At 39.0% G+C, this 22561-nt stretch overlaps 1 protein-coding gene across 3 annotated transcripts in view; it reads right to left on the bottom strand.

The window, feature by feature from the left end:
- The window catches only part of LINGO2 (leucine rich repeat and Ig domain containing 2), a 1340276-nt gene extending 1335760 nt beyond the window's left edge, over positions 1 to 4516 (bottom strand). For all 3 annotated transcript variants that reach the window (XR_009215357.1, XM_058445803.1, XM_032164210.2), the window contains exon 1: positions 3450 to 4516. The gene's annotated coding sequence lies outside the window, so the exon portion shown is untranslated. The remainder of the gene's footprint in view (positions 1 to 3449) is intronic.
- Positions 4517 to 22561: the final 18045 nt, after the last annotated feature.

The raw sequence follows: 22561 nt of genomic DNA, 5'->3' as shown, positions 1-22561 counted from the left end.
AAGGAAGGAAGGAAGGAAGGAAGGAAGGAAGGAAGGAAGGAAGGAAGGAAGGAAGGATGGATTTATTTAGAAGCATAACAAAAAAATCACAGAAGTATATGCCATTAGATGGGTAAGCCTGATACCTGGAATTTAACCTTTCCCTCATATTCTCCCTTAATTTCCTTACCCCAACCCCTTTTTAAATTTAATTTATTTTCTTTCAGGAAATATGGTATTTTATGCTTAAATAGTTTTTAAAGTTATTAACATCAAAGTAGCCCCTAAACCATAAAGGGAAGAGGCTTGGTGACATATTTCAACAAAATTATAAATACAGTACTCAGAGGTTAGTTGAGGGCTATGACAAAGAGAAATATTTACGTAAATTGAGAAAACGGATTTTTTTTTCAATCTAACATGTTTCCTAATTGGAGAATCAGTAACTGACAAACCTCTTTGCATATAGTGACCTCCTCTCCTTGTACTACAGGAAAACATTTCCACCTAGAGTCCTTTCACAGAATATCTAGAGACCAAATGAAATCAACCATAATGACTACCACAGCCAGATCATAATCAGTTTTTAATTGAAGTATCAAGCCAATTAATTTGTGACAACTTCCTATCACTTCTTATTCTTGACATGAAGTTTCAGAGGACTCAAATGGTTTTCTGGTCCATGACAGCTGTGGAACATTTTAATGTTTGGTCTCTTTTAAAATCACATTTATTAGAGAGCAAAGCATCTTTAGAGATGGAGTCCTAAAACTGATTTGAGATTACAAACCAGCCTCACTAGTTTAATTAGATTAAATGTCAAGGAACAAAACTTTCCTTATGCATCATATACACAGAGTCTTAATAGCAGATCTTCCTTTGGTTTTAGAGGTGTCTTTCAGAAATACATTTGAGCCCTAAATATGTATGTCTTGGTTAATTTAATTCAACAAATAAATGATTAGTGTTTATATAAGTTGTACCTATATTCAGATGAGTATCATTTTTTCACATCATAAAAATTTCTAAAATACTGTATTTTAAGAACATAAACCATCCTTTTGGGACTTCATCAAGATATATATTCTTGCCTTCCACACAGAGCACCATCCAATATAATACATGAATGACAAACTTTATATAAATCTTCCCTGAGATAATGCTATGTGTTATTCAGGGATGAAAAACATCAATAAATTGTCCTGCTTCCATTTCCACTACAGTAAACTTATTATATAAAAATATTAACTTATATATGTACCTTAATCAAAAATAATAGATGCCTTACATAACCAAACCACTTCTGCCATCAATAGGCAATCCATTCCATTTAAATTCTTAAGGTGAAATATCTGGCAGATCTCAAAACATTTTACTGGTTTTGAACAGGAAGTGCATTTTTTTTTCTTCCTCACACTCCAACTGTATTGGGAGTAATGCATGCTACTGGGTGATGGTGTCAGAACCCTAAAGAACATCTCCTTCTTTTAAAATGTTAACCACTGCTTCTAATTTCTGAAAAATATTTTTTCCCTTTCACTATGTGGCCCAATATTTTCACCAATGATGGATCTCAGCTTCTATTCAGTATTCCTGGAATATTCCACACCCCATGGTAATTTTTGGTCTTCCTTTAGTATTATTCTAAATATTCGTGTTTGTTAAGAGCCACCTTTCGAAGACCCTGAAATTGCATTACTGAGTGTAAAATGACTACATATGGTATGCACAAACACAGCACAGCACGCTGAAAAATACATAACATTACCGGCTGACAGACACGGGGGTAATCACACCAAGCAAACACAATAAGCACCCTTTCATTTATTTATTTATTTATTGCTTAGACACACTCATCAAACATACTCAGTGCCCACTGAGCCCAAGGCAGTACACAGCACCGATGATATCTGTTAGGTGGCTTCAGCAAACTGGATTATGTCAAAGTGTGAAATGTGAAATGAATCTGACTTCATCAAATAAACTGAACTCCAAAGCCATTTCCCAGCACTACTCCCCCACCTCAAACACACAAGCTTAACTTCGCCCTCCTTCCTCTTCTGATGCTCAGACCATGACTTCCTTCTCATCCTTCTCTTCTCTTGTCTCTCTCTCCCTCCGTCCCTCCAAGTATTTCAGCAGCTTTCCTCTGTTCTCTGAGCCAATCCCTCGGGAAAGGAAATCAGCAAAATGCTGAATGGGGAGACTTCACCAGCAGGTGAAGAGGAAAAGAGAGGAAAAGAAGAGGGTGTGGTACTCGTTTTCTCCACCACACCCCATCCCTGGAGTCTTGCACTCCAGTCTACTGCGGCTCAAAGGGGGCACAGCAGGTCCCCTAGCTCACCTCGGAGCAGCCTGGCCCAGACCAACCACCCAGCGTTCTCCGCAAAAAACTTCCCTTAAAGCAGCCAAATATTCAAGGGAGGCGGGGGAAATTGGGCATTAGTTCGAATACACATACAACAGAGCACTACGGAGCGACGCTGAAAGGCACCTTTTTTAGATACAGACCCTATAGACGCTCTCTCACCCTTCACTCCCTCCCACCCTGAGTATCTGACTGAGAATTTACAGAGAACCAAGCGGCGAAAGGAGAGAGGAGGAGAAAGAGGGCATTACCTCCCCGGGCTGCCCTCAGGGTGCGGGCCAGGATCTCATCCCCGAAGTGGCTCCAGCTCAAGGCACAGCTTTCCAGAGCTCAGCCGGGTTCGGACCTGCGTCCCCGCGGCGCGGTACGGACCTCGGAAGCGCGCCGGGACTCCAGCTCACGTCCCCCGCCCCTGCCGCGCGGGCTCCGCCACCCCGCGGGCACGCTGGCTCTCCGCGCTCGCCCCGCCGCCTCCTGGCGCCCCCACACCCACCCGCTCCGCGGCGCCCGCTGGGAGCCTCTAGCGGAGACGAAGGGAACCGCAGGCGACCTGCGGCGCCCAGGTTCCGACGCCGGTTGCACGGAGCAGGCCAGGCGGCAGCGTGGGCTTCGCGCGCCCCCAAGTCCGCCGGCCGAGTGCCGCCGCCGCCCCCACCTGCCCACCTGCCCACTTGCGCCAGGCTCACCTGCCACCGCGTCCTAGCTGCGTTCACCGGTGCCCACAGCTCTCTATGGCAATCGGGGGTGGGTCTGCGGTGCTAATAAAAATTAAAAAAAAAAAAAAAAAAAAAACTCTCTGGTAAAAAAACGAAAACCCAAAACCCAAATCCACGCTGTATATCAACCTCGACAGAGAACCCAGTCCGAAATCGATGTCCAATAGGTTTCAGAAAGTGTAAGGACAGGACACTCTTCCGGCTTCCTGCCTCCCAGCTGGGCAGCGCAGCACCGGCTACTCCCTCACTTGCCAGCGCGGGTCGTGGGATCGCCTGGAAACGCCCGCAGAGATCCTCCTAACTTGACTTAACCCCCACCCCATCCCCAACATCTATTTTAAGTTATTATCTCTGGCAATTCAAGCAGCAGCTTTGCTGCCTCTTACCTTGAGGCGCTGTTAATTCTCCTTCGTGTCCTTAAAATCCCAAGCCAAGGATACGACGCGCACAAGTCCAGGGGCTTTTTTCCTGGACTTCCCCCTCCTCAGCTCTGAAGATTCCTCCTTTCCAAGGGATCTGGAGGGGACCGAGGTTCAAAAGTCCTCACCACAGAGGCGCCTCCAAGCCTTCGTACTAGCGGAAATGGAGACCGGGACCACCTTCCCGGCACCCCGAAGCCTCCCAGCTCCTCCTCGGCCAACTTGGTTGCCCATTCAGTTTTCTTCCGTAACCCCACAGACACGTCAGTCAATTCTCTGGCATCAGGCAGGATATTCTCAGTTGCGGCCGCTCCTCTTGCTTTCTCTCGATAATGCCCCTCCCCCTTTTCTCCCCTTAATTTGGAAAATTTTCTACTCTCTGAATTAGGTGGGGATGAGGCGGAGAGGTGTAAGAAGAGCCACTCCAAGACACAGCTTCAGAACGCCGTCTCCCTGGGCTGCTGCAGCGCGAAGGTGTCTAAGCTGGGGAAACTTTGAGGGGAGGCAGCGCCTGTGCGGGGCTGGGCGGGCGGCGGGCGGCGGCGCCAGGTGAGGAGGCTTTGAGGAGGCGGCCGCAAGGAGGGACGCAGGGCAGCCGGCTGGGGCTTGGCGGCCCCGCTCAGAGCTCGGGCTGCGCACACACACAGGCGCGCACACCCGCGTGCGCGCAGCTACACACGCACGCCCAGTCCTGCGCCCGCGGCCCCCGGCCACTGGCGAGCGAAAAGTCGGGAGACCTGAGGAGGGGTAGGGGTTCCAAGGATGCTGATGACAGGAAGAGTCAATCAATCCTCACTGGTTAGCGGATTGCCGGCAGGCAGCTCCTCGCCGCACGCCCTTAAGTCCGTTGGGCCACCTCTCCGTTCTCTGCCCTGTCTGGCATTTCGACTCCCTAGCTCTTTTCTTGAGGCCAGTTACGCCCCCTCGACACCCAGCGAGAGGCCACCAGACTAAAGATTAGCCCTGTTCCCATCGCCACTCTCCAGGGGCCACCTCCGCCCCTTCTGTAGTGGAGAATTGAAGTGGCTGCAGCCGCTCGCTAGGGAGCTGAGGGGCTCCCCGAGGTCCTTCGAATAGAGGAGCCTACACATCGCTTCGTGAACATAATCCCCTCGCATCCCGTCTTTACCTGCCCACTCCCCTCGTAACATTTCCCCCCAGGAGCTCCCGAAACTCGCTTAGATGTTTTGAAAACGAATTTCTTAGGGAATTGTAATGCCTAGCTTTTGGAACTGGTTTAATTTAGGCTCTACGCTTATATTGTAAACTGGACGGTAGCAGGTGAACGGCTCAGCTGGAGAAAGGGGAGGGATTAGGAGTCTGGAGACCCAACCCCTTTAGCAGCCATTTCCAAGATTTTGCACCGGGAGTAGCTGTCCGGGTCTCCGACTAGCTCCTGCCCCAACTTCTTTTTCTTCCCTCGACGGTCTGGAGGGATCACTGGGTGCTACACCGCTGGGGCGTCCCAGGCAGGAGAGACTTCGCTCTCAGAAGCGCCCCGGGGTCATCCACAACTCCCACGAAAGGAGCTTCCCAAGAGGAGTTTGTTTTACCCGGAATGGGCTGCAGGAATTAAATTGCTTACAGAGAGTAAACTTTTGCCCATTGTTTTTTTGTTTTTTGTGCTTTTTTTAACCAAAGCTTGCATTTGTGCTCCGCGCAGTTTCTATTCCAACAGAGCGCTACTCTGCCTTTTCAAGTGTGGGACAGAGGATTTCTGAGGATTTCTCCCCTCTGGGGCTTCGCGAATTATCTATGGCTTCGGACCTGCTAGCGGAAAACGCAAAGTTGCTCAGCTTGGAGATGGCGCCAGGTTTCTTTGCCCTGGCGCTGGGTGCACCGCTGTTCCGCCACCCACCGCCGCCATCTCCATCGAGAATCTCCTCAAAATTAAGGGAGTTCTTGACTGTCCCTCCTCAAGTTGGAAGGCGGTTGACTTTGCCGGGAACCGAGTTCGTGAGCGCCAAACGTGGAGTCGCAGAGCGCAGAAGTGAAGATTTAATACAAAAGATGAAACTTGTAGGATGACCTCTAGCAGCGCTACTCACAGCTCTGAAATCGTTCCAGAGCATTCCACGGTGAGCGTTGCGGCTCCCAGGTGCTCCGGACCGGTAACTTCAGGCGCAAGTCTGAATTTCAGGGATGAACCTGCCTTGGATTCTGTTTGAGCCGACTCAGTGCAGAGGCAGTGACAGGGGCTGTGGGTTTAGGGGTGATGGATCCATGAAGGCTGCCACTTGGAGCGAGCAGACAGTTGGCGATACCCTCCCGCTAACTTGCTCCGCTGCTCAAGGCTGTTCACAGACAGACCCTCGTGTAAGGATTTAGAGTGTGTAGGTCCAATGCCCAGACTTAACTTCTGGTGCAATTAAGGGAAGAGCTTGAAGCTAACCCGCGCAGCTTGCATGAAGGAGAAGTGAATAATGAAATCGGTGGTGAGGTGCTAAGGAATAAAAAGACGCATTTTGTTTGCGTGTGTATTAGTTTGCCAGGATTGAGTTTTTAGGTTTGATGTCCTAAAATGTATCTTCCACACTGACTCTTTTGCAGCCTTTCAAGAGAAGGATGTTCGGCAGTATTTTGGAACCTGGTATGAATCTATACATTGTCTGCTTGCCACAATGTTTGATGCCTCTTCGAGTTCTAATTCTTATTCCTAATTAATAAATGACTGTTTCTGATAACGAAGTGGGAATAAGAATTATAATAAACTGTTTCCATCAAAAGGACATCTTTAACTTATGATTTCTGATTATATAAGCCTATCAATTACCAATAAAATATTCTGGCAGACTATTAGGCATGAATTGCAGAGCTGTAATCAAGAGACTCACTTGGTTCAAGAAAATTCAGAATTTAGAGCGACTCCTCTCCAAAAAGGTTGTGACTTGAAATTCCTTTCTTGGTTGCTGTTGGTATGCAGGCCACTGTCTGCAACTGAAGTTTCTGTTTAAAGTAAACATAGGTTATTTACACATTCATTAACTTCAATACCTGAAGGGTTCCTTACAGTGGTAGGAAATGTTGTAGAAAGTCTTGTACCAGCCATGGCGAAGTCTTTTTACTTGCTTTGAGTTTTTGATGTATGCAATGTGTATGCAGTAGTGGTAATCCATAGCATAATATTCTTGACATTTAAGCACCTTCAAAAAATAATTTAAAAAACCTGTAGATTTATGGGTCCTGTTCAAAAAATGGAAGAGGGTAAGGATCACCCTTTCCCCACCCTCACCCCCGCCTTTTACACTTTGCTTTTATGGGGGAAAATATTTAACAAACAAGGAGAGCAAACCTCAGGATCAGAGGATATACCCCATTCCCGCTACCCTTAGATCTATTTATGGAATTGAAAAGAAACTATTGAGACTCAAAGATACTGTCAGATCCAAGAATCTGATTTCACCACCAAATGAAAATAACTACAGCATTGTTCCAGTGTTGTCTATGTCTTTATGTTCTCTGATAATTGAATTTAAAATATATGATATCTCTTCCAATGGAAACATCTTGATCCTTTTCCCTCCTTAAGATGATTTCTTTACAAACTGCCATTTTCAGAACACTTTTTACGTCTCTAGAGCATAGCATTCAGTCTATTGGTGTATTGTCTTTTCATAGATAAAAGCTATTCTTTCTTTACTGGTATGCCTTTGCTACTGTACTGTGAGCTCTGAGAGCAGGGATCTTGTCATATACATTGTTGTTCCCCAGAATCTATACAGAATCTAGTACACAATAAAATAGATGTATATGATGATGATGATGATGATGAAAGCTACCATGTATTGAGTAATGACTATGTAATGTGATTTATGTACATTATATCAGTTGATCCTGTTCACAACCTACTTACCTAAATTTTATGTCCTCAAATTACAGGGAGATTGAGGCTTATGCATATTTACCTAAGGTGACAAATCTATTTTGTCACAATTGAGTTAAGTATGGAACATACACAGTATCTTTCTGACTCTGAAGCCTGCACTATTCATCATTTTGCTCTATTCAAATAGCCAGGTCCCCACATTTTCAATTATTCAAGGCTAAAAGGAATTTATATGTTTTTAATGCTAAAAAGAGGCAAATTTAAAAATGACTTCCTTACCTGTCATGCAATCGAGTCAATATCTATTTGAGTGTCAAAACACAGGACCAGTTTACTTCTCTTACTGGGTTAAAATAGGAGAGTGTCTTCTTGGCATTATTTTCATGGGAATGCCAAATGCTGAGTTATGGGTTTCCTTTCAGAGAGAGGAGTCAGGCCATTGGGAATTTTATGGATATAGAAAACTTTTTATTGTTTACTTCCATGTTGATACTCTTATGTAAAACAGAGAGGAGGCTATTATAAAATCTCAGTTGTGTAAGATGAATAAATTCTAGAGATCTATTGTACAATAATGTGCCTATAGTTAACCATACTGTATTATACACTTAAAAATATGTTAAGAGGACAGATCTCATGTTGGCTAATTGCCACAATTTTAAAACTAATCAAAATGAAAGCCTCAGAACACAGACAACACTGAATACAGAATGACATAGGAACACGCCATAGAAATGTGTTATCGTTGTCGATTTCAACAGCTCATATTATAAAACATCTTTTACACCTTGGTTCATTACAGTACAAATACAAAATATCCATATCATGGAAGATTAAGCTGCTATGTAAAAGAATGAGGAAATTATCCTTAATGGGTGTAAAAAGCTCTCCATGATATTTTTAGGTGGAAATTGCAAGGTGAAGCAAGGCGTTTTCTCCAAAACTTAATAAAATTGATTGGGGTCATGGTGTAAGTGGGCAGATGGTATCAAAGGTAGAGGTTAGACTTTTTATGTTCTTTTGATTTTGGAACCATGTGTAAGTTTTACCTTATAAAATAAAAGAGTGCCTTTGAGGGGTTGCATGGAAAGAAAAGTATAACAGATGTATCTCCTCCTTTTACTTAAAAAAGATATTTGTTGCTGTTGTTGTTGCTGTTGTTGTTGTTGTTTTTAAAAAGGGTAGGTGAAAGTTGTGAAATAACCTGGACTGCAATACATTTACTCATTTACTCCTACCAGGGAGAGACCTTGAGGGAAAGAAGCAAAAAGGGGTTTCTTAGTTCAGACTACTGTAACAAAATACCATCGCCTGGGTAGCTTAAATAGTAGGAATGTATTTCTCACAGTTCTGGAGTTCTGTGAGAAACATTTTTCACAGTTCTTGGAAGGCCAAGATTAAGATGCTAGCCAATTTGGTTCTTGGTAATGGCTCTTTTCCTAGCCTGCATACAGTTGCCTTCTAACTGTGTCCTCACATGGCCTTTTCTCAGTGTGTGTTGGGGGGGAAGAGAGAAAAAGAAACAGAGACATTTCATCCACAGTTTATATAGCAACTAATGCTATCATGAAGGTCCCACTCACATGACCTGTCTAACCCTAATTACCTCCCAAAGCTCTCATCTCTACACATCACCACATTAGATATTAGAGCTTCAACACATGAATTTGGGGTGGGAAGAAGGTACAACATTTAGTCCATAACAAGTGAGCAGGTCTAATCTCCCTGTCAATTCTACTTCCCCTGGGTAAGTAGACTAATGATATTTGCTAGAAGGAAGAGGGTTGTCTTTGGGCCCTTAGTAGGATATCTGACTAAGGATTACCTATAATAGATAGAACCAGAATTTATAAGGGATGGCTTCCTGGAAAATGGCATATAGTGTTTGCAGTGCTGGGATATAAAATGGAGATGTTTTATAATTGAAGCATTACCCACTGTATGAGGAACCATGCACACCTCACTTGGAGGCTTTGTCTATTCTGGGCTAAAGAGATGTGGCTTTCACAGGAAAGAAAGACCCGGAGAGCCATTATTTTGAAACTTTTGATAAGCCTTTTGTTTGTACCTTTGAAATTACTTAGTTTAGGCTAATACTGCTTGTGATCTCTGATTCATGTTAGACTGATTTGAGAAATTCACTCTTAAGAAATAGCTTGAAAAATGGCTTAATTCAAAAAGTAAGCAACTTAAATGACACCTTTTATGTACCAGAAGTACTCTAGGAGAACTAGATTTATTTATTCATTTAATCCTAACAACAAATTTAATAATAATTATCTTCATTGTATAGATGAAGAAACAGTCACAGGAAAGTCAAATAGCCTTGCCAAGGTCACATAGCTGCTTAAGTGGTACAGTCAGGGTTTAAACCGTGGCTGTCTAACATTAGATCACAGCTTTTTAACCTACACCAGAAGGTTCTATATTAGCTATAAGGTCTGTTAGAACAAGGATTTGGCTTTACTGTTGATTACAGGCTCAAAAGGCCAAAAATGGTACATGGATCCTGACTGGATAAAAACCATGGACAGTAGCGAGACAACTGAGTATACCTGTTTGCCACACACTGTGCTAATTGTCTTATGTATATTACCTTGTTGAATTTTTTTTTTTTTTTGAGACATAGTCTCTGTGTCACCCAGGCTGGAGTGTAGTGGTGTGATCTCAACTCACTGCAACCTTTGCCTCCCGGGTTCAAGTGATTCTCCTGCTTCAGCCTCCCAAGTAGCTGGGATTACAGGCACCCACCACCATGCCCAGCTAATTTTTGTTATTTTTTTGGTAGGGATGGGGTTCCACCGTGTTGACCAGGCTGATCTTGAACTCCTGACCTCATGTGATCCACATGCCTCGGCCTCCCAAAGTGCTAGGATTACAGACGTGAGCCACCACACCCAGCCTTTTATTGAATTATTAAAACAACTCCATGGCTTAGGCAATATCATTATTACTCTGCTAATGATCAACATGAAGTTAATTGTTTCCTCAAAGTCTCACAGTGGTTCAGTACAGAAACAGAATCTCAACTCAGTACCATTATGCCACATTGCTTTTAACCTAAACTATTATTTTATACGATAATATTATGTTGTAATTAAGTCTCTTGCTTACAATTCTGTCATTATTCTAGTTTTCAAAACACATGCTACAACGAAATAAACAGATCAAACATAGAGTCTGAATAAATATCTTTCAAAGCAGTCGGAGTGTTTTGCTGAAGAAACTACTCAAGTGTCAGTGATTTATCACTTGTCATCCTCCTAATATAAGTAGGTGTCCTGGTGACTATTTCTGATATTTTCTTGACAAGGAAGGAAATCAGACAAGGTAATGTGGTCAGGAAAAGAATCATAAATTTTCCTCTCTTTTTACAACAATTTTGGCCCATTTGATGTCTTACAAAGAAGTGGTGCTTGTTTTCTTCAACTGTCTCTCCATTTGTCAGTCAGTGGATTCATAAGCACATTATAAAAATGAAACAATAGAAATCTTTCACTTCTACCTTGGTTCAAATTTCCCTTTTCCTTAAATCTTAAACATAAGGCAGTTCTTGCAGTGGCTGTTGAAAGATGCCACTGGAGCTGTCACCTAGGGGCCAGCTGCCGATGAACTCATATACCAGGACAAGGAGTTTAAAACTCACCTTGATGATAATGGGCAGTTTATAAACAATTTATCTCCAGATTCATGCATCTCTGTGTTATGGTTAATCTGCAGTCTTTAGAATTAGACCTCCTGGATTTGAATTCTGGCTCTGAGACTTGCTAGGTCTAGGACAAGGGTGCTGTAGAAGCACATAGGAGGGCCCTCTGAATCATTTTAGGGGACACAGGAACAGGGAAAGATCAGACAGGGTAGTTCAGGGAATGCTACCCAGAGGAAAATATTCTAAGCAGAATTGCAAAGGAAGACTTGGCAGAAGCCTGAATATGCAAACAAAGAGGTCGAAAGCTGTGTAAAGTTTTCAAAAATGAGATAGGGACAGAGGGTGGGAGGAAGAGAAGAGACAGAAAGAGAATCTGTTATCATTGTGGTAACTGCAGACAGATGTTTAAGCTAAAATTTAAGTAGTTACTAACACCCGGTACCTAAGGATGTAACTATATTAAAAGAGCCTTTAAAGAGGTGATTAAGTAAAAAGGAAGCTATTAGGGTGAGTCTAAATCCAATGTGCCTGTTGTCCTTTTAAAAATAAGAGATTAGGACACACGGAGAGACACCAGGGTTGCCTGTGCCCAAAGGGTGGACCATGTGAAAAGGCAGCAAGAGGACAGCCAAGTCAAGTAGAGAGAACTCGGGAGAAAACAACCCTGCTGACACTTTGAAATTAGACTTCTGGTCTCCTGAACTGTGAGGAAATAAATTTATTTGCTTAATCAACGCACTCTGTGGTTCTTTGTTATGACAGCTCTAGCAAAACTAAGAAGGGAAAAGCAACTAATAGATGGGATTGGAGAGGTCAGCTTGAAGCCTGGACATTAATAAGCTCATTCTCATAAGATCATGTCAGAGGAAGAAGAATGAAGAAGCAAAGGCAAGGCCAGTTGGCAGTTAAAGATATTCCCTGAACTAAGACAATGAGGATAGGTATGGAAAGAGAAAGAGATAGACAAATCCAGAGAGATAAGACACAAATAACATAATTTAGAGACGGATTTCATGCAAGTAGCAGTGGTGTGGGAGAAGTATAGAACTAAAGGATAGTATCCTTTTACAAACAAGAAAAGAGGTAAAGGATGGAAAATTTTTTTGTTGTATGTTTTTGCTGGTGGATAGTTAGATGATTTAATCAGAGTTGGGGTGACAAACACAAATGAACACATAAAACACTCAAAACAAACATTCAATACCAATGTAGGAAAACAATATAACATGTGTCTTAAAGCTGTATGCAATTAGGTACAAATGCTTGTTTAACAAACTGGGCTTATAAACATGGAAAGATGGGATTCCCTAAACTGGAAGACGAAAAAAGAATTCCTGAAGGTTGGATTTGGTTTTTTAAGAATGTAATATTTGAAAATGTGAGGTTGAATGTAGAGAGAGAGAAAATGAGTAAAATGAAACAAGATTTGTGAGGTTGAATGGAGAGAGAGAGAGAGAAAGTGAGTAAAATGAACCAAGATATTGTGGGAGTATATAAAAGATATTTGTACACAGGAAGCAAAACAGGTTGGGCAAACAGATTAGTGGAAAAATATAGTTGGAAGTGGTTTCAAAACTCAGTTTGAAGGAGATTGTAGAGTCTTGAATTCTGACATGCATGTGGGGTTTTAATTATCTTGATTATATTGGGGGTAGGATACAGTTGTCAGTAAATTTGTGACTTATGCAATATAGTACTTTATTTCTCTTGTAGGAAAGAAGTTTAGAGATGAGCAGCTTAGAGGTTATATTGTGTCATTCAAAGATTGTCCTATATTGTTGTTCTGCTACATGTGGCTTCCATTCCCAAGGTCATTTTATGATCCAAGAATTCAGCAGAAACGCCAATCATCAAAAAGAATAAGTTGAAAGAGAGTAAAAAGGCAACCTCAAGAATGTCCCACACAATACTTCTGCCAACATATCTTCACGCAGATTTTAATTATCTGGCCACAGAACTGTAAGGCAGGCTGAGGAACTGTTCTCTTTTAGCTCTATGGCAATATTCCCAGCTGATAAGTGGAGATCTCTTATTGACAGCTAAAGAGAAAATGAATGTTCAAGATAAAGGCTATCCATACTCTGCTAATGGTTATTTTTGGTTTAAATTCCTCTTCTTGGAAGATTTATTTGTGTCTTATTATTGTTGTATAGTTTCTCTGGATACTAAATATTTTTACTTTTTGTGTCCTTTTATTTCAAATTATAAACTGTTTTCTTCTCACTAAAACTTGATATTACCTAAATAGTACCAAATATTAATGTATAGGATATTTTGGTTTTGCATGCTTTTGGTTTTGCACACATGTAAATATAAAAATATATTTTATAATGTTTTCATGCATACAATATAATTATATGAACAATGTGACCTGAAGTCTAAAATAATGAAATCTTCATGTGACAATACCACGTAGTCAGTATTAGTACAAAGTAGAACAAAAGTAAACTTTTGTCACCTTGAGAATTTATAGCTTCCAAAATATTTTAACCAATAAATCATTTTGTAATTTCCTTTCACATATTCCTGCACTCACAGACTTATCTCTTAATAAAATATAATTCTGAAGAAATTGTTGCTAAAATTGTATTCTAAAGCCAGCAACATAACATAAAACATCAATGAAAAATTTCATTGTTAAATTGAATGTAGTAATAACATGCTTCAATCCTCTTCCAGTTGACATTGGGTTTTTGAAGCTTTACAAACATGAAGAAGACAAAGTATAGCTTCTGTTCCAAGAACTATACTTACGGTTAGATGAATGTGTCTTTCTGAAAGAGTGCCAACTCACAAATGTTCTTAGTGGGGAGATAAAGCAATATCATAGATAGATTCAGTTACTGACTGTGTTGAGTCAAGAAAGCAATGACCCACTTGTTCAAAACAGGAACTTTTTGAAAGAAAAAAAAGAGTACATGGTACGATTTTAGTTAATGCATTTTATTTATGTTTCTGGGATACAGGGTTTCTTGTGTGTTGTTATTATTTATTAATTTATTTAAATGGTACTAAATAGTTTCTGTTATATAAGCAATAGATACAAAGAGGGTAGTACTTGCTTGAATCTCCTACCCAAGTCGATCAACAATATCATACAGACCATTTCTTGTCCCTTGTTTCTCAATAGAGTTCAATTGTTGAATTGCAACGTAATCCACAAAGTCTTAAATGGTAGGTGACCTTATTAGCAATGATATTATGATTTGCTCCTTCTTTCCTTCATCAAAATAATAATAGTAAGACAACTTGGCCCTTCTAACAGTGCTCATATTATTTCCACCAAGAACTGGTTGTGGAATATAAGACAGGAGGTTACTGGTTGACTAGGTGAACTATAGAACAGTCTAAATTATCCAGAAATGAATTAGCTGTAATTATTTTTTATTTATTTTTATTTTTTATTTTTTGAGATGGAGTTTTGCTCTTGTCACCCAGGCTGGAGTGCAGTGATGCAATCTCGGTTCACTACAACCTCCACCTCCCAGGTTCAAGCGATTCTCCTGCCTCAGCCTCCCAAATAGCTAGGATTACAGGTGCCCATCACTATGCCAGCTAATTTTTGTATTTTTAGTAGAGATGAGGTTTCACCATGTTGGTCAAGCTGGTCTTGAACTCCTGGCCTCAGGTGATCTGCCCGCCTTGGCCTCCCAAAGTGCTGGGATTGCAGGCATGAGCCACCATGCCCAGCCAAATGTAACTATTTTTTAGAGCTCTTAAATTATATATATTTAAGGTATACAATACAATGTTTTGACATGCATACACATAGTTAAATGATTACTACCCCCAAATAAAATAACATATTCATCTCCTTTTACATAGTTACCATATATAACTATGTAACTATGTAAGTATATACCTGTCTGTGTGTGTATGTACACACACACATATATATATATGTAAGGTAACTATGTAAGAGGTGTGTGCATATATATGTATACACACACACACATATATATGAGCACTTGAAATCTCTCTTGGCAAACTACAGTGTTATCAAAGGGGCTGGGGTAGGAGAGAGGGTAGAAGTAGGAGGCAGATGGGGAGATGTTTGTCAAAAGATACAAAGGGTATAAAACTGTAGTTATGTAGGATGAAAAGACAGCTAATGTATAGCATGATGACCATATTAACCTTAATTCTTAAGCAAGATTATATGGTACTTTGCTTCCCTGACAGGAATATCAGAGAAGAGAATATCAGGCATATACCGTAAACAACATACTAATTTATAAGCTTGATCTAGGTAATGTAGCACAATATCATATCTTGTCATTATTGTGCATTTGCACACATACAGAAACACAAAATTTTATAATATTAACAATTAGCTCATGACAGACCTCATCATTGTTCTATGAATTGCCTATTTTTAAAAAAATAAAATTAACTTTTTGTAAGAATGTAGCAAGCAACATAAACCCATGACTCATAATGAAAGTTGAGATCTTGAAAAAAAAAATCTAACCGTAAATCCTCTCATCCTTTAATTAACCTATTTTCCTTTCTTCTTCCAACATCTTTTTAAATCCTGTGTTCAGCCAGGCGCGGTGGCTCAACGCCTGTAATCCCAGCACTTTGGGAGGCCAAGGTGGGCGGATCACGAAGTCGGCAGATTGAGACCATGCTGGCCAACATGGTGAAACCCTGTCTCTACTAAAAATACAAAAATTAGCTGGGCGTGGTGGCACACTCCTGTAGTCCCAGCAACTCGGGAGGCTGAGGCAGGAGAATCACTTGAACCTGAGAAGCAGAGGTTGCAATGACCTGCAATTGGGCCATTGCACTCCAGCCTGGTGACAGAGTGAGACTCCGTGTCAAAAAAAAAAAAAAAACCTGTGTTCATCATTTATTTCCTTTTTATATTGTTTTCCTATATCTGTATCTGTTCTAAAAGATAATTTAGTTTTATTTATTCATTGAATTTTACATGTATTGTTATATTATCTATATGTAGAATGATAGTTCATTTTTTAAACTGTTCTCTTAAGTGAATATTTATCTACTCTCCCATGATGGACATTTAGGTGACTTCCACATTTTTTAACATTGTGAATAATTCTGTTATGAACATTTTTGCATATGTCCCCTGCTGCACATGTACAAATAGACCAGCTGGATCATAGAGGATATGCTTTTTCAACAATAGAAGGAAATTTTGAATTCCTTTTGAAAGTGTTTGTGCAAATTTACATTTCTAGTAGCAATGTATAAAACAGCATGTGAATATACAACATCTCCATTGTAAGTTTATTTTCAGATGTTTTTAATTTTGTAATCAAAAGAGTACAAAATGGTAACTTAATGTGGGATTTGTGTATATGTTTGTGATCAATTATGATTCTCAACATCTCTATATGTTTGTTAGTCATTCTTATTCCCTCTTCTGGGAAGTGCCCGCATGTGATTCTTGCCCATTTTCTAGTGGGTTGTTCGTGTTTTTATTGATTTATAGGAGTTCTCTCTATATTCTTAGATTTGATTCTTTTTGTCAGTACAAATACAAAATCTTCTCATGTGTAATTAATCTCACCTATTAATTTACCCTTTTCTCATTTAATCTTTTGTTAACCTGAAATGATCATAATAAATGATCCAAGCTCAAAAAGGAACTAAACCACTAAATGGGACAACTGCGACTCTTTTATCAGTATTACCAAAACCAATGCCACATCAAATATTGTGGCATTTTATATTCCATTTATCTGAGAGATAATCAAAAAAAGATTAGTGCTGTGATAACTAGAAATCAATCATTGCAAGCTGCCAACTCAAGCAGGAAATATGCATAAATGCTCAAAATTTTCAAGACTGGATCCATAGTTTAAAAATATGAATATAGCCATTATTACACTAACTCATACGATGACAACTTTGCTCCAAATAAAACATCTTTGGAAAAGAGATATGTTTATTACTTCTATAATACAACAGACCATTGCCTCTGTCACTGCTTGTTATGTTTAATTATATCTCCTGTGGTATAGCAACTATGTACAGCAAAATTTGTAAACATTGATAATATTGTGCCATTTACCTTAACCATAGTAACATAAAAGACGATATGTTGAGTTTCTATTTGAATATAGAAATCTAATCTATGCTATCTTAAATCTTTTTCCTGGGCCAATAAATCTTTGGCTTTTTAGAGAACTCGTCTAAAAAAATAGTGTACTAGGATTTTACCCTGCAGGAGTCTATTGTTCATACATGTTAAGAAAATCTCAGACCTACTACCCACATTTTGCCTTTCCTGCCTAAGATCTCTTTTTCTATCTTCATGTGTCATGGTTTAATACTTACCTAGATAGGCAGTAATCTCAACTCATAAAATTTTTTATTCTGTAATATAGATAATATTAGGCTTTGTATTAATTTTATTTATTCAATGCCTTAAGATTTTAGGAACTAGTTTATACATAGATATCAACAAAAGTAAATTTTAAAAAATTAAGAGGGGAAGATAATTTGTTACATAGATTCCATGTTCTTAACATAAAAATTCAAAATTAGCAAACACAAATTTCTCTGGCTTTAGTACTTATGTCTCATTTAACTTGAGTACTTCCTAATTTGTAAAGAAAAGAGTTAATTTCTTCTTGTTCTACCTTTGTTTTTCTGCTTGTTTTAACTGTAATAACTTGTAATATCTATTCTTCATTTTTTAATGTATTCAGTGAAAAAGTTTTTTTTTTTCATTTTGTTTGAAGGTAATATGCTTCCCTATAGGAATGTAAATGCAAAAATATTTTCTTCAGATGTTCCTGCCTTTCCTGGCACAGTTGAGCATGCTCACCATGCTCACCGAGTTACTTCTATATCTTAAGTAGGTATCTATTGTTATTCTTATAATTTACTTTCAGAATGTACTTGCTTAAATGTCTAGTTCTTAGATTAGATTGACTCTTAAACAGGGATAATAATACATTTATATTTGTTTCTCCAGTTCCCAACAAAATTATTACATAGCAGGTGCTAATTGAGTATTTAAATGACTCTTTAACCAAATTAATGTTTATCTGCTCTATGTTATAATTAGATTTGTTTTCAGCACCCTCATAAATGTACAGAGCTGATATTCTTTGTATATTTCTATTCATAGAAATAGTTTATCATGATCACCACTCCTTCTATTTTATCCAATCATATAAGTAACCTATGTTGATAGGAAGGGTATGGAAACGCATGATTGGAAGAGTATTATATACCATGATTGGGATGACCAACCTTCATGCAGATACAAGAACTCATGAATTGATAAATTTTTTAATGATTTGTAATACCATTCAAAGTGAGAAGACCTCCCTTCAACTGTACTTTATAATTTCATATTTTTGCATTATTTATTGTGCATATGCTAAATCAACAAAATGACAGAGCCTAAAAATTATGGTATATTTAATTAGATAGAGTACTGCTAGTGCTCTTACACATTTGGTGGGACAGAACGATGTTTTGTAGGCAGAGTTTATTAAAACCTTAGTAGAATTTGTGTGCAATACACCTATTTTGCTTATAATTGACCCTGTCAAAATTTGAATAGTTAAATTAATCAGTGTCTTCTTTATGTAAAGTGTCCATTTATCTGTTCTCTTTTTGCAGTAGCTTAATTATAACCTGCTTCTAATTGCCTCTTCACTTCCCTTTAGCTATGTGGGCTCCTTCCACCTTCAGTATAGCTACATGCAGGAATTCAGCTTCAGTTGTAAAGGGATCTTAATTTGTTAGTTCATGAATTACATTATCAAACTACTTGTAAATGTGACTTCAGGACTATCTTTGGAGAACTCAGAAATCATAGAGGACCTATGAGAGATTAAAATGGAAATTAGCAAATGGTTTGCTTTGCCAAAAGGCAGCAAGGATAAACCTTGAGAAATACAAGTTGATTAAGAGGAAACTCAACCATGGGAAAAAAAATAGACATTTTTTTATTTAATGATTTTTAAGAAAATTTAGAAACTACAGGCACCAAGAATCAACATATATTATCTAAGAATATGTGAACATATACTTTTTAAATAGGAGAAAGCCTGGTATATCAGATGAGAATATAATAAAGGTATGTTTTACTTTCAAAAAAGTAATTCAAATGACCTCCTTTGAGATAAGATGTTGACATTTTGTTTGCATGCAAAACTAGTGGTATCAGAATACTCCATGCATTTTTGTTAATAACTTACTATCAAACTGATGGGAGGGCACAAGTAAATTGACGTAATTTTTTTTCTGTTGGCTTTCCTTTTCATTCAGATTGCATCAATGCCGGAGATCAAAACATATAAAGGATGCAGATGACACAAAGCTGGGAGACATTGCCAATAAAAACAAAAAATAGAATCCAGAATGAAAATGATTTGATAATCTCTTCATTCCTATTGAAATTCAACAGGAATTTAAAGCCCAGCCAGTATGCTAAAAACATCAAATACATAGAGAAGAAATGCCTTGGCAACTCTTTCAATGGAGGGGACATCTGTGTTTATACCGATCGATGATGTGATAATGTTAGAACACATTTAATATAGTCTTAAATTGTTTCAAAAGAAACACGGATTCAGGTTTACATGAAGTAATAGATACAGAAAATATGCTGCTACTCAGACCATATCTGAATTGTTTTGTTAAATTATCTGTTATATTTTTGGGTGTATAGTGTCAAAATCTGTCTCTGCAGAGGAAGCTAGCTAGCATTGCATGAGAATCTAAATATCACGTCATATATGGAATGGTTGAGGAGTCTCTTTCACCATTACAAATAGCATGACACATGTACTAATTTTCTGAAATATGAATATGTAAAGAGTCCATGGTTGAATAAAAGCTAATCAAAACGAAAGGGTTTCTTTGCTGTAGGACACCTCAAATTTTTGATAAAGTGCTTGATGACATTTTAAGGAGTTGATATAAAGAAGTATTTTCCCATATTATTGAACCATGGAGTTCCACCAAACGTTTTTTGTTTCTTGTTTTTTTTAAACTGTGGTAAAAAAAAAAATACACTGTAAGAAGAAACGATGGTTATAGAGGAAGTAAAAATTTGTTCTATGCCCTGTTTCAAAGGGAGAATCAGGCAATTTTAAGTTCAATCTAAGAAAAATAAAAGTTCTTTACGACTGTATTCAAAAAGACTGAATGACACTACCTACAGGTAGGATGTAAGGAGAATCCACATGCAGCTGAGACTGGGTGAGACGACCTTTGAAGTTAATGCCCACACTTACAAAGTAATAAACTTTGCTCCAGAAAGCACTACCTGCTGCCATCTGTAAAAGAGACCTCCAGAGATCCTGTGATCCTAGATTTAAGAAGTCCTCAAAACCTGTGAATCCTTCTTCCAGAATATACATTGAAAGAGGCTAATTGTCCATGCTTTTATTATGATCCCTTACTATGTTGCTGAGACAGGAATAATACAGGGTGGTTGCAGGAGATTAGAAAATTCCAGGCAGCAGTTTCACATGACTAGTAAAATAGCTTGTTGAAATAGCTGCAGAAATTATGTGCTGATAAGATCCTGAAAAATCAGGATGTGAAGCTGGTTAAACCAACTGGACTCAACATGACATTGGATTTGACCTAGGCTTCACCTAGAACCTCACTATGCAAATCACACAGCCACCAGAGCCCTAACAGTTCCAAGAATACCCATATTTGGTGTAAAAATGGGTGGCACCACAGTGACACTTTTTTCCAATAACTTTCATGAATATTCCACACCTTGGTTAAAGAAACTCATAAAGGTAGCAACCGCAAACCCTTTTGAGCATGACTCTCTCTTAAGTATGCCCCCACTCCGTTTTTGTTGTTGTTGTTTTTGTTGTTGAGATGGAGTTTCGCTCTTGTTGCCCAGGCTGGAGTACAATGGCGCGATCTCAGCTCACTGCAATCTCTGCCTCCCGGGTTTAGGTGATTCTCCTGCTTCAGCCTCTGGAGTTGCTGGGATTACAGGAATGCACCACCATACCCGGCTAATTTTGTATTTTTAGTACAGACAGGGTTTGGCCACGTTGTTCAGGCTGGTCTTGAACTCCTAACCTCAGGTGATCCACCCATCTCGGCCTCCCAAAGTGCTGAGATTACAGGCGTGAGCCACCGTGCCCTGCCCGTTTTCTTGAGTGTATACTTTTCCCTTTGCAATAAGTTGTTTTACTCTCACAATTTACCAACTCATTCTTGAATTCATTCTCACGGAGGTGTCAAGAGCCTAGACACTAGCTGGGGTGGAGGCCCCACTGGCATTTGGGGACCTCCCCCAACCCACCAGTATCATTGCCATTACTTTTCTTTAGAGTCTAGCGGTGTAATTCTGACTGCTCTTAAGTTTCCATTCTTGCCTCGCCTTCCTTCCCTGCTCCCCACTGCACTCTATTTCTACACACAATAGCCAGAGTACATTTTTGAAAACTCTAAACCAGATTACACTCTATCTATTCATGTTACACTAACCTCTTGCTATACTGGCCTTCATTCTGTTCCCTGGATCTTGTTAGGTTCTTATTCCTTTGCCTGGAGTAAATCACCCCAGGATGTTCTAATGTCTTTACTTCATTCAGATCTATGTTTAAATGTCACCTCTCCAAATAGGCCTTTCTGGTCTACTCTATAAATAGAAAACTTGCCTTTTTGCAGACTTCCTTACATTCCCCACTCCCAAGCCCAGGTCGTTCTCTATGATTGTATTTTGCTTTCTTTTAAAAACATGTATATGTTTTAGTTCTGTCTCCTACAATGAAATCAAAGCTCAAAAGGGCAGAGACCTTGTTTCGTCATTTTATTTATTTATCTTAGGACAGTGCCTTACAGAACAGAAAGCTAAATATTCCATTTTTTTTCAACAAGTAAGTATACAAAAGTATGGTTCATTTTCTAAAATGTAACTGGGTTAGTAATAGATTATTTTTACATAAGATAACTATAAAATTACCAAAATGACACTATGTTACAGCCAAATTAAAATTGCTGTTATTAAGCTAAAATCCAAAAATATGTGTTCTTCAAGTCATTTTTTTAAAGTAGCCTATATGGCATTTTTTAAAAAAAAATGGTTTAGAATATAAAAGAGGCATTTATTTACAACCCACATTGCAACAAGTTGCTAAGGTAACTGCAGTATGGCTAAAGCATTTCATCACTTTAATAATTGTATAGATTTTCAGTGAGCAGCACACAAGACATATTAAGTAAGATGTATCATTGTGTAAATTACTTTAGAAATCAAGCTGCATAGCATATATTTACAAGAGGTGCTTTTCAATGCCTAAATATTAATAAATATGCCATTCATAATACAAAGTTATTTTCAAATGCTTGTCTTTACAGTTTCATAAACTGAAATATGTACAAATTAATAATTTGATCTAGAATTTTGCCTAACGCACTATGCCATGGCTAAAAGCCCTCAAAGGGACATTGTGAATAGTTCTTTAGATTTTCTTACTAAAAACAAAAAGAGCTTTCATGCATTATTACCTATGTGGTAGGTACCATTATAAACCACACTTCATATACACAAGAAAACTGGACAAAGATGTCTTAGGTCAGTACTTTACTTAGAGCACCTCGCTCCCTCAAAATAGAGTCAGTAACAAAGTTCAGGGG

The sequence above is a fragment of the Hylobates moloch genome, unplaced genomic scaffold (assembly GCF_009828535.3).
Source record: "Hylobates moloch isolate HMO894 unplaced genomic scaffold, HMol_V3 SCAFFOLD_10, whole genome shotgun sequence".
Classification (NCBI taxonomy): Eukaryota; Metazoa; Chordata; class Mammalia; order Primates; family Hylobatidae; genus Hylobates; species Hylobates moloch.
Note: the sequence above shows the minus strand (reverse complement) of the source record. Positions and strands in the feature narration are given on the sequence as shown.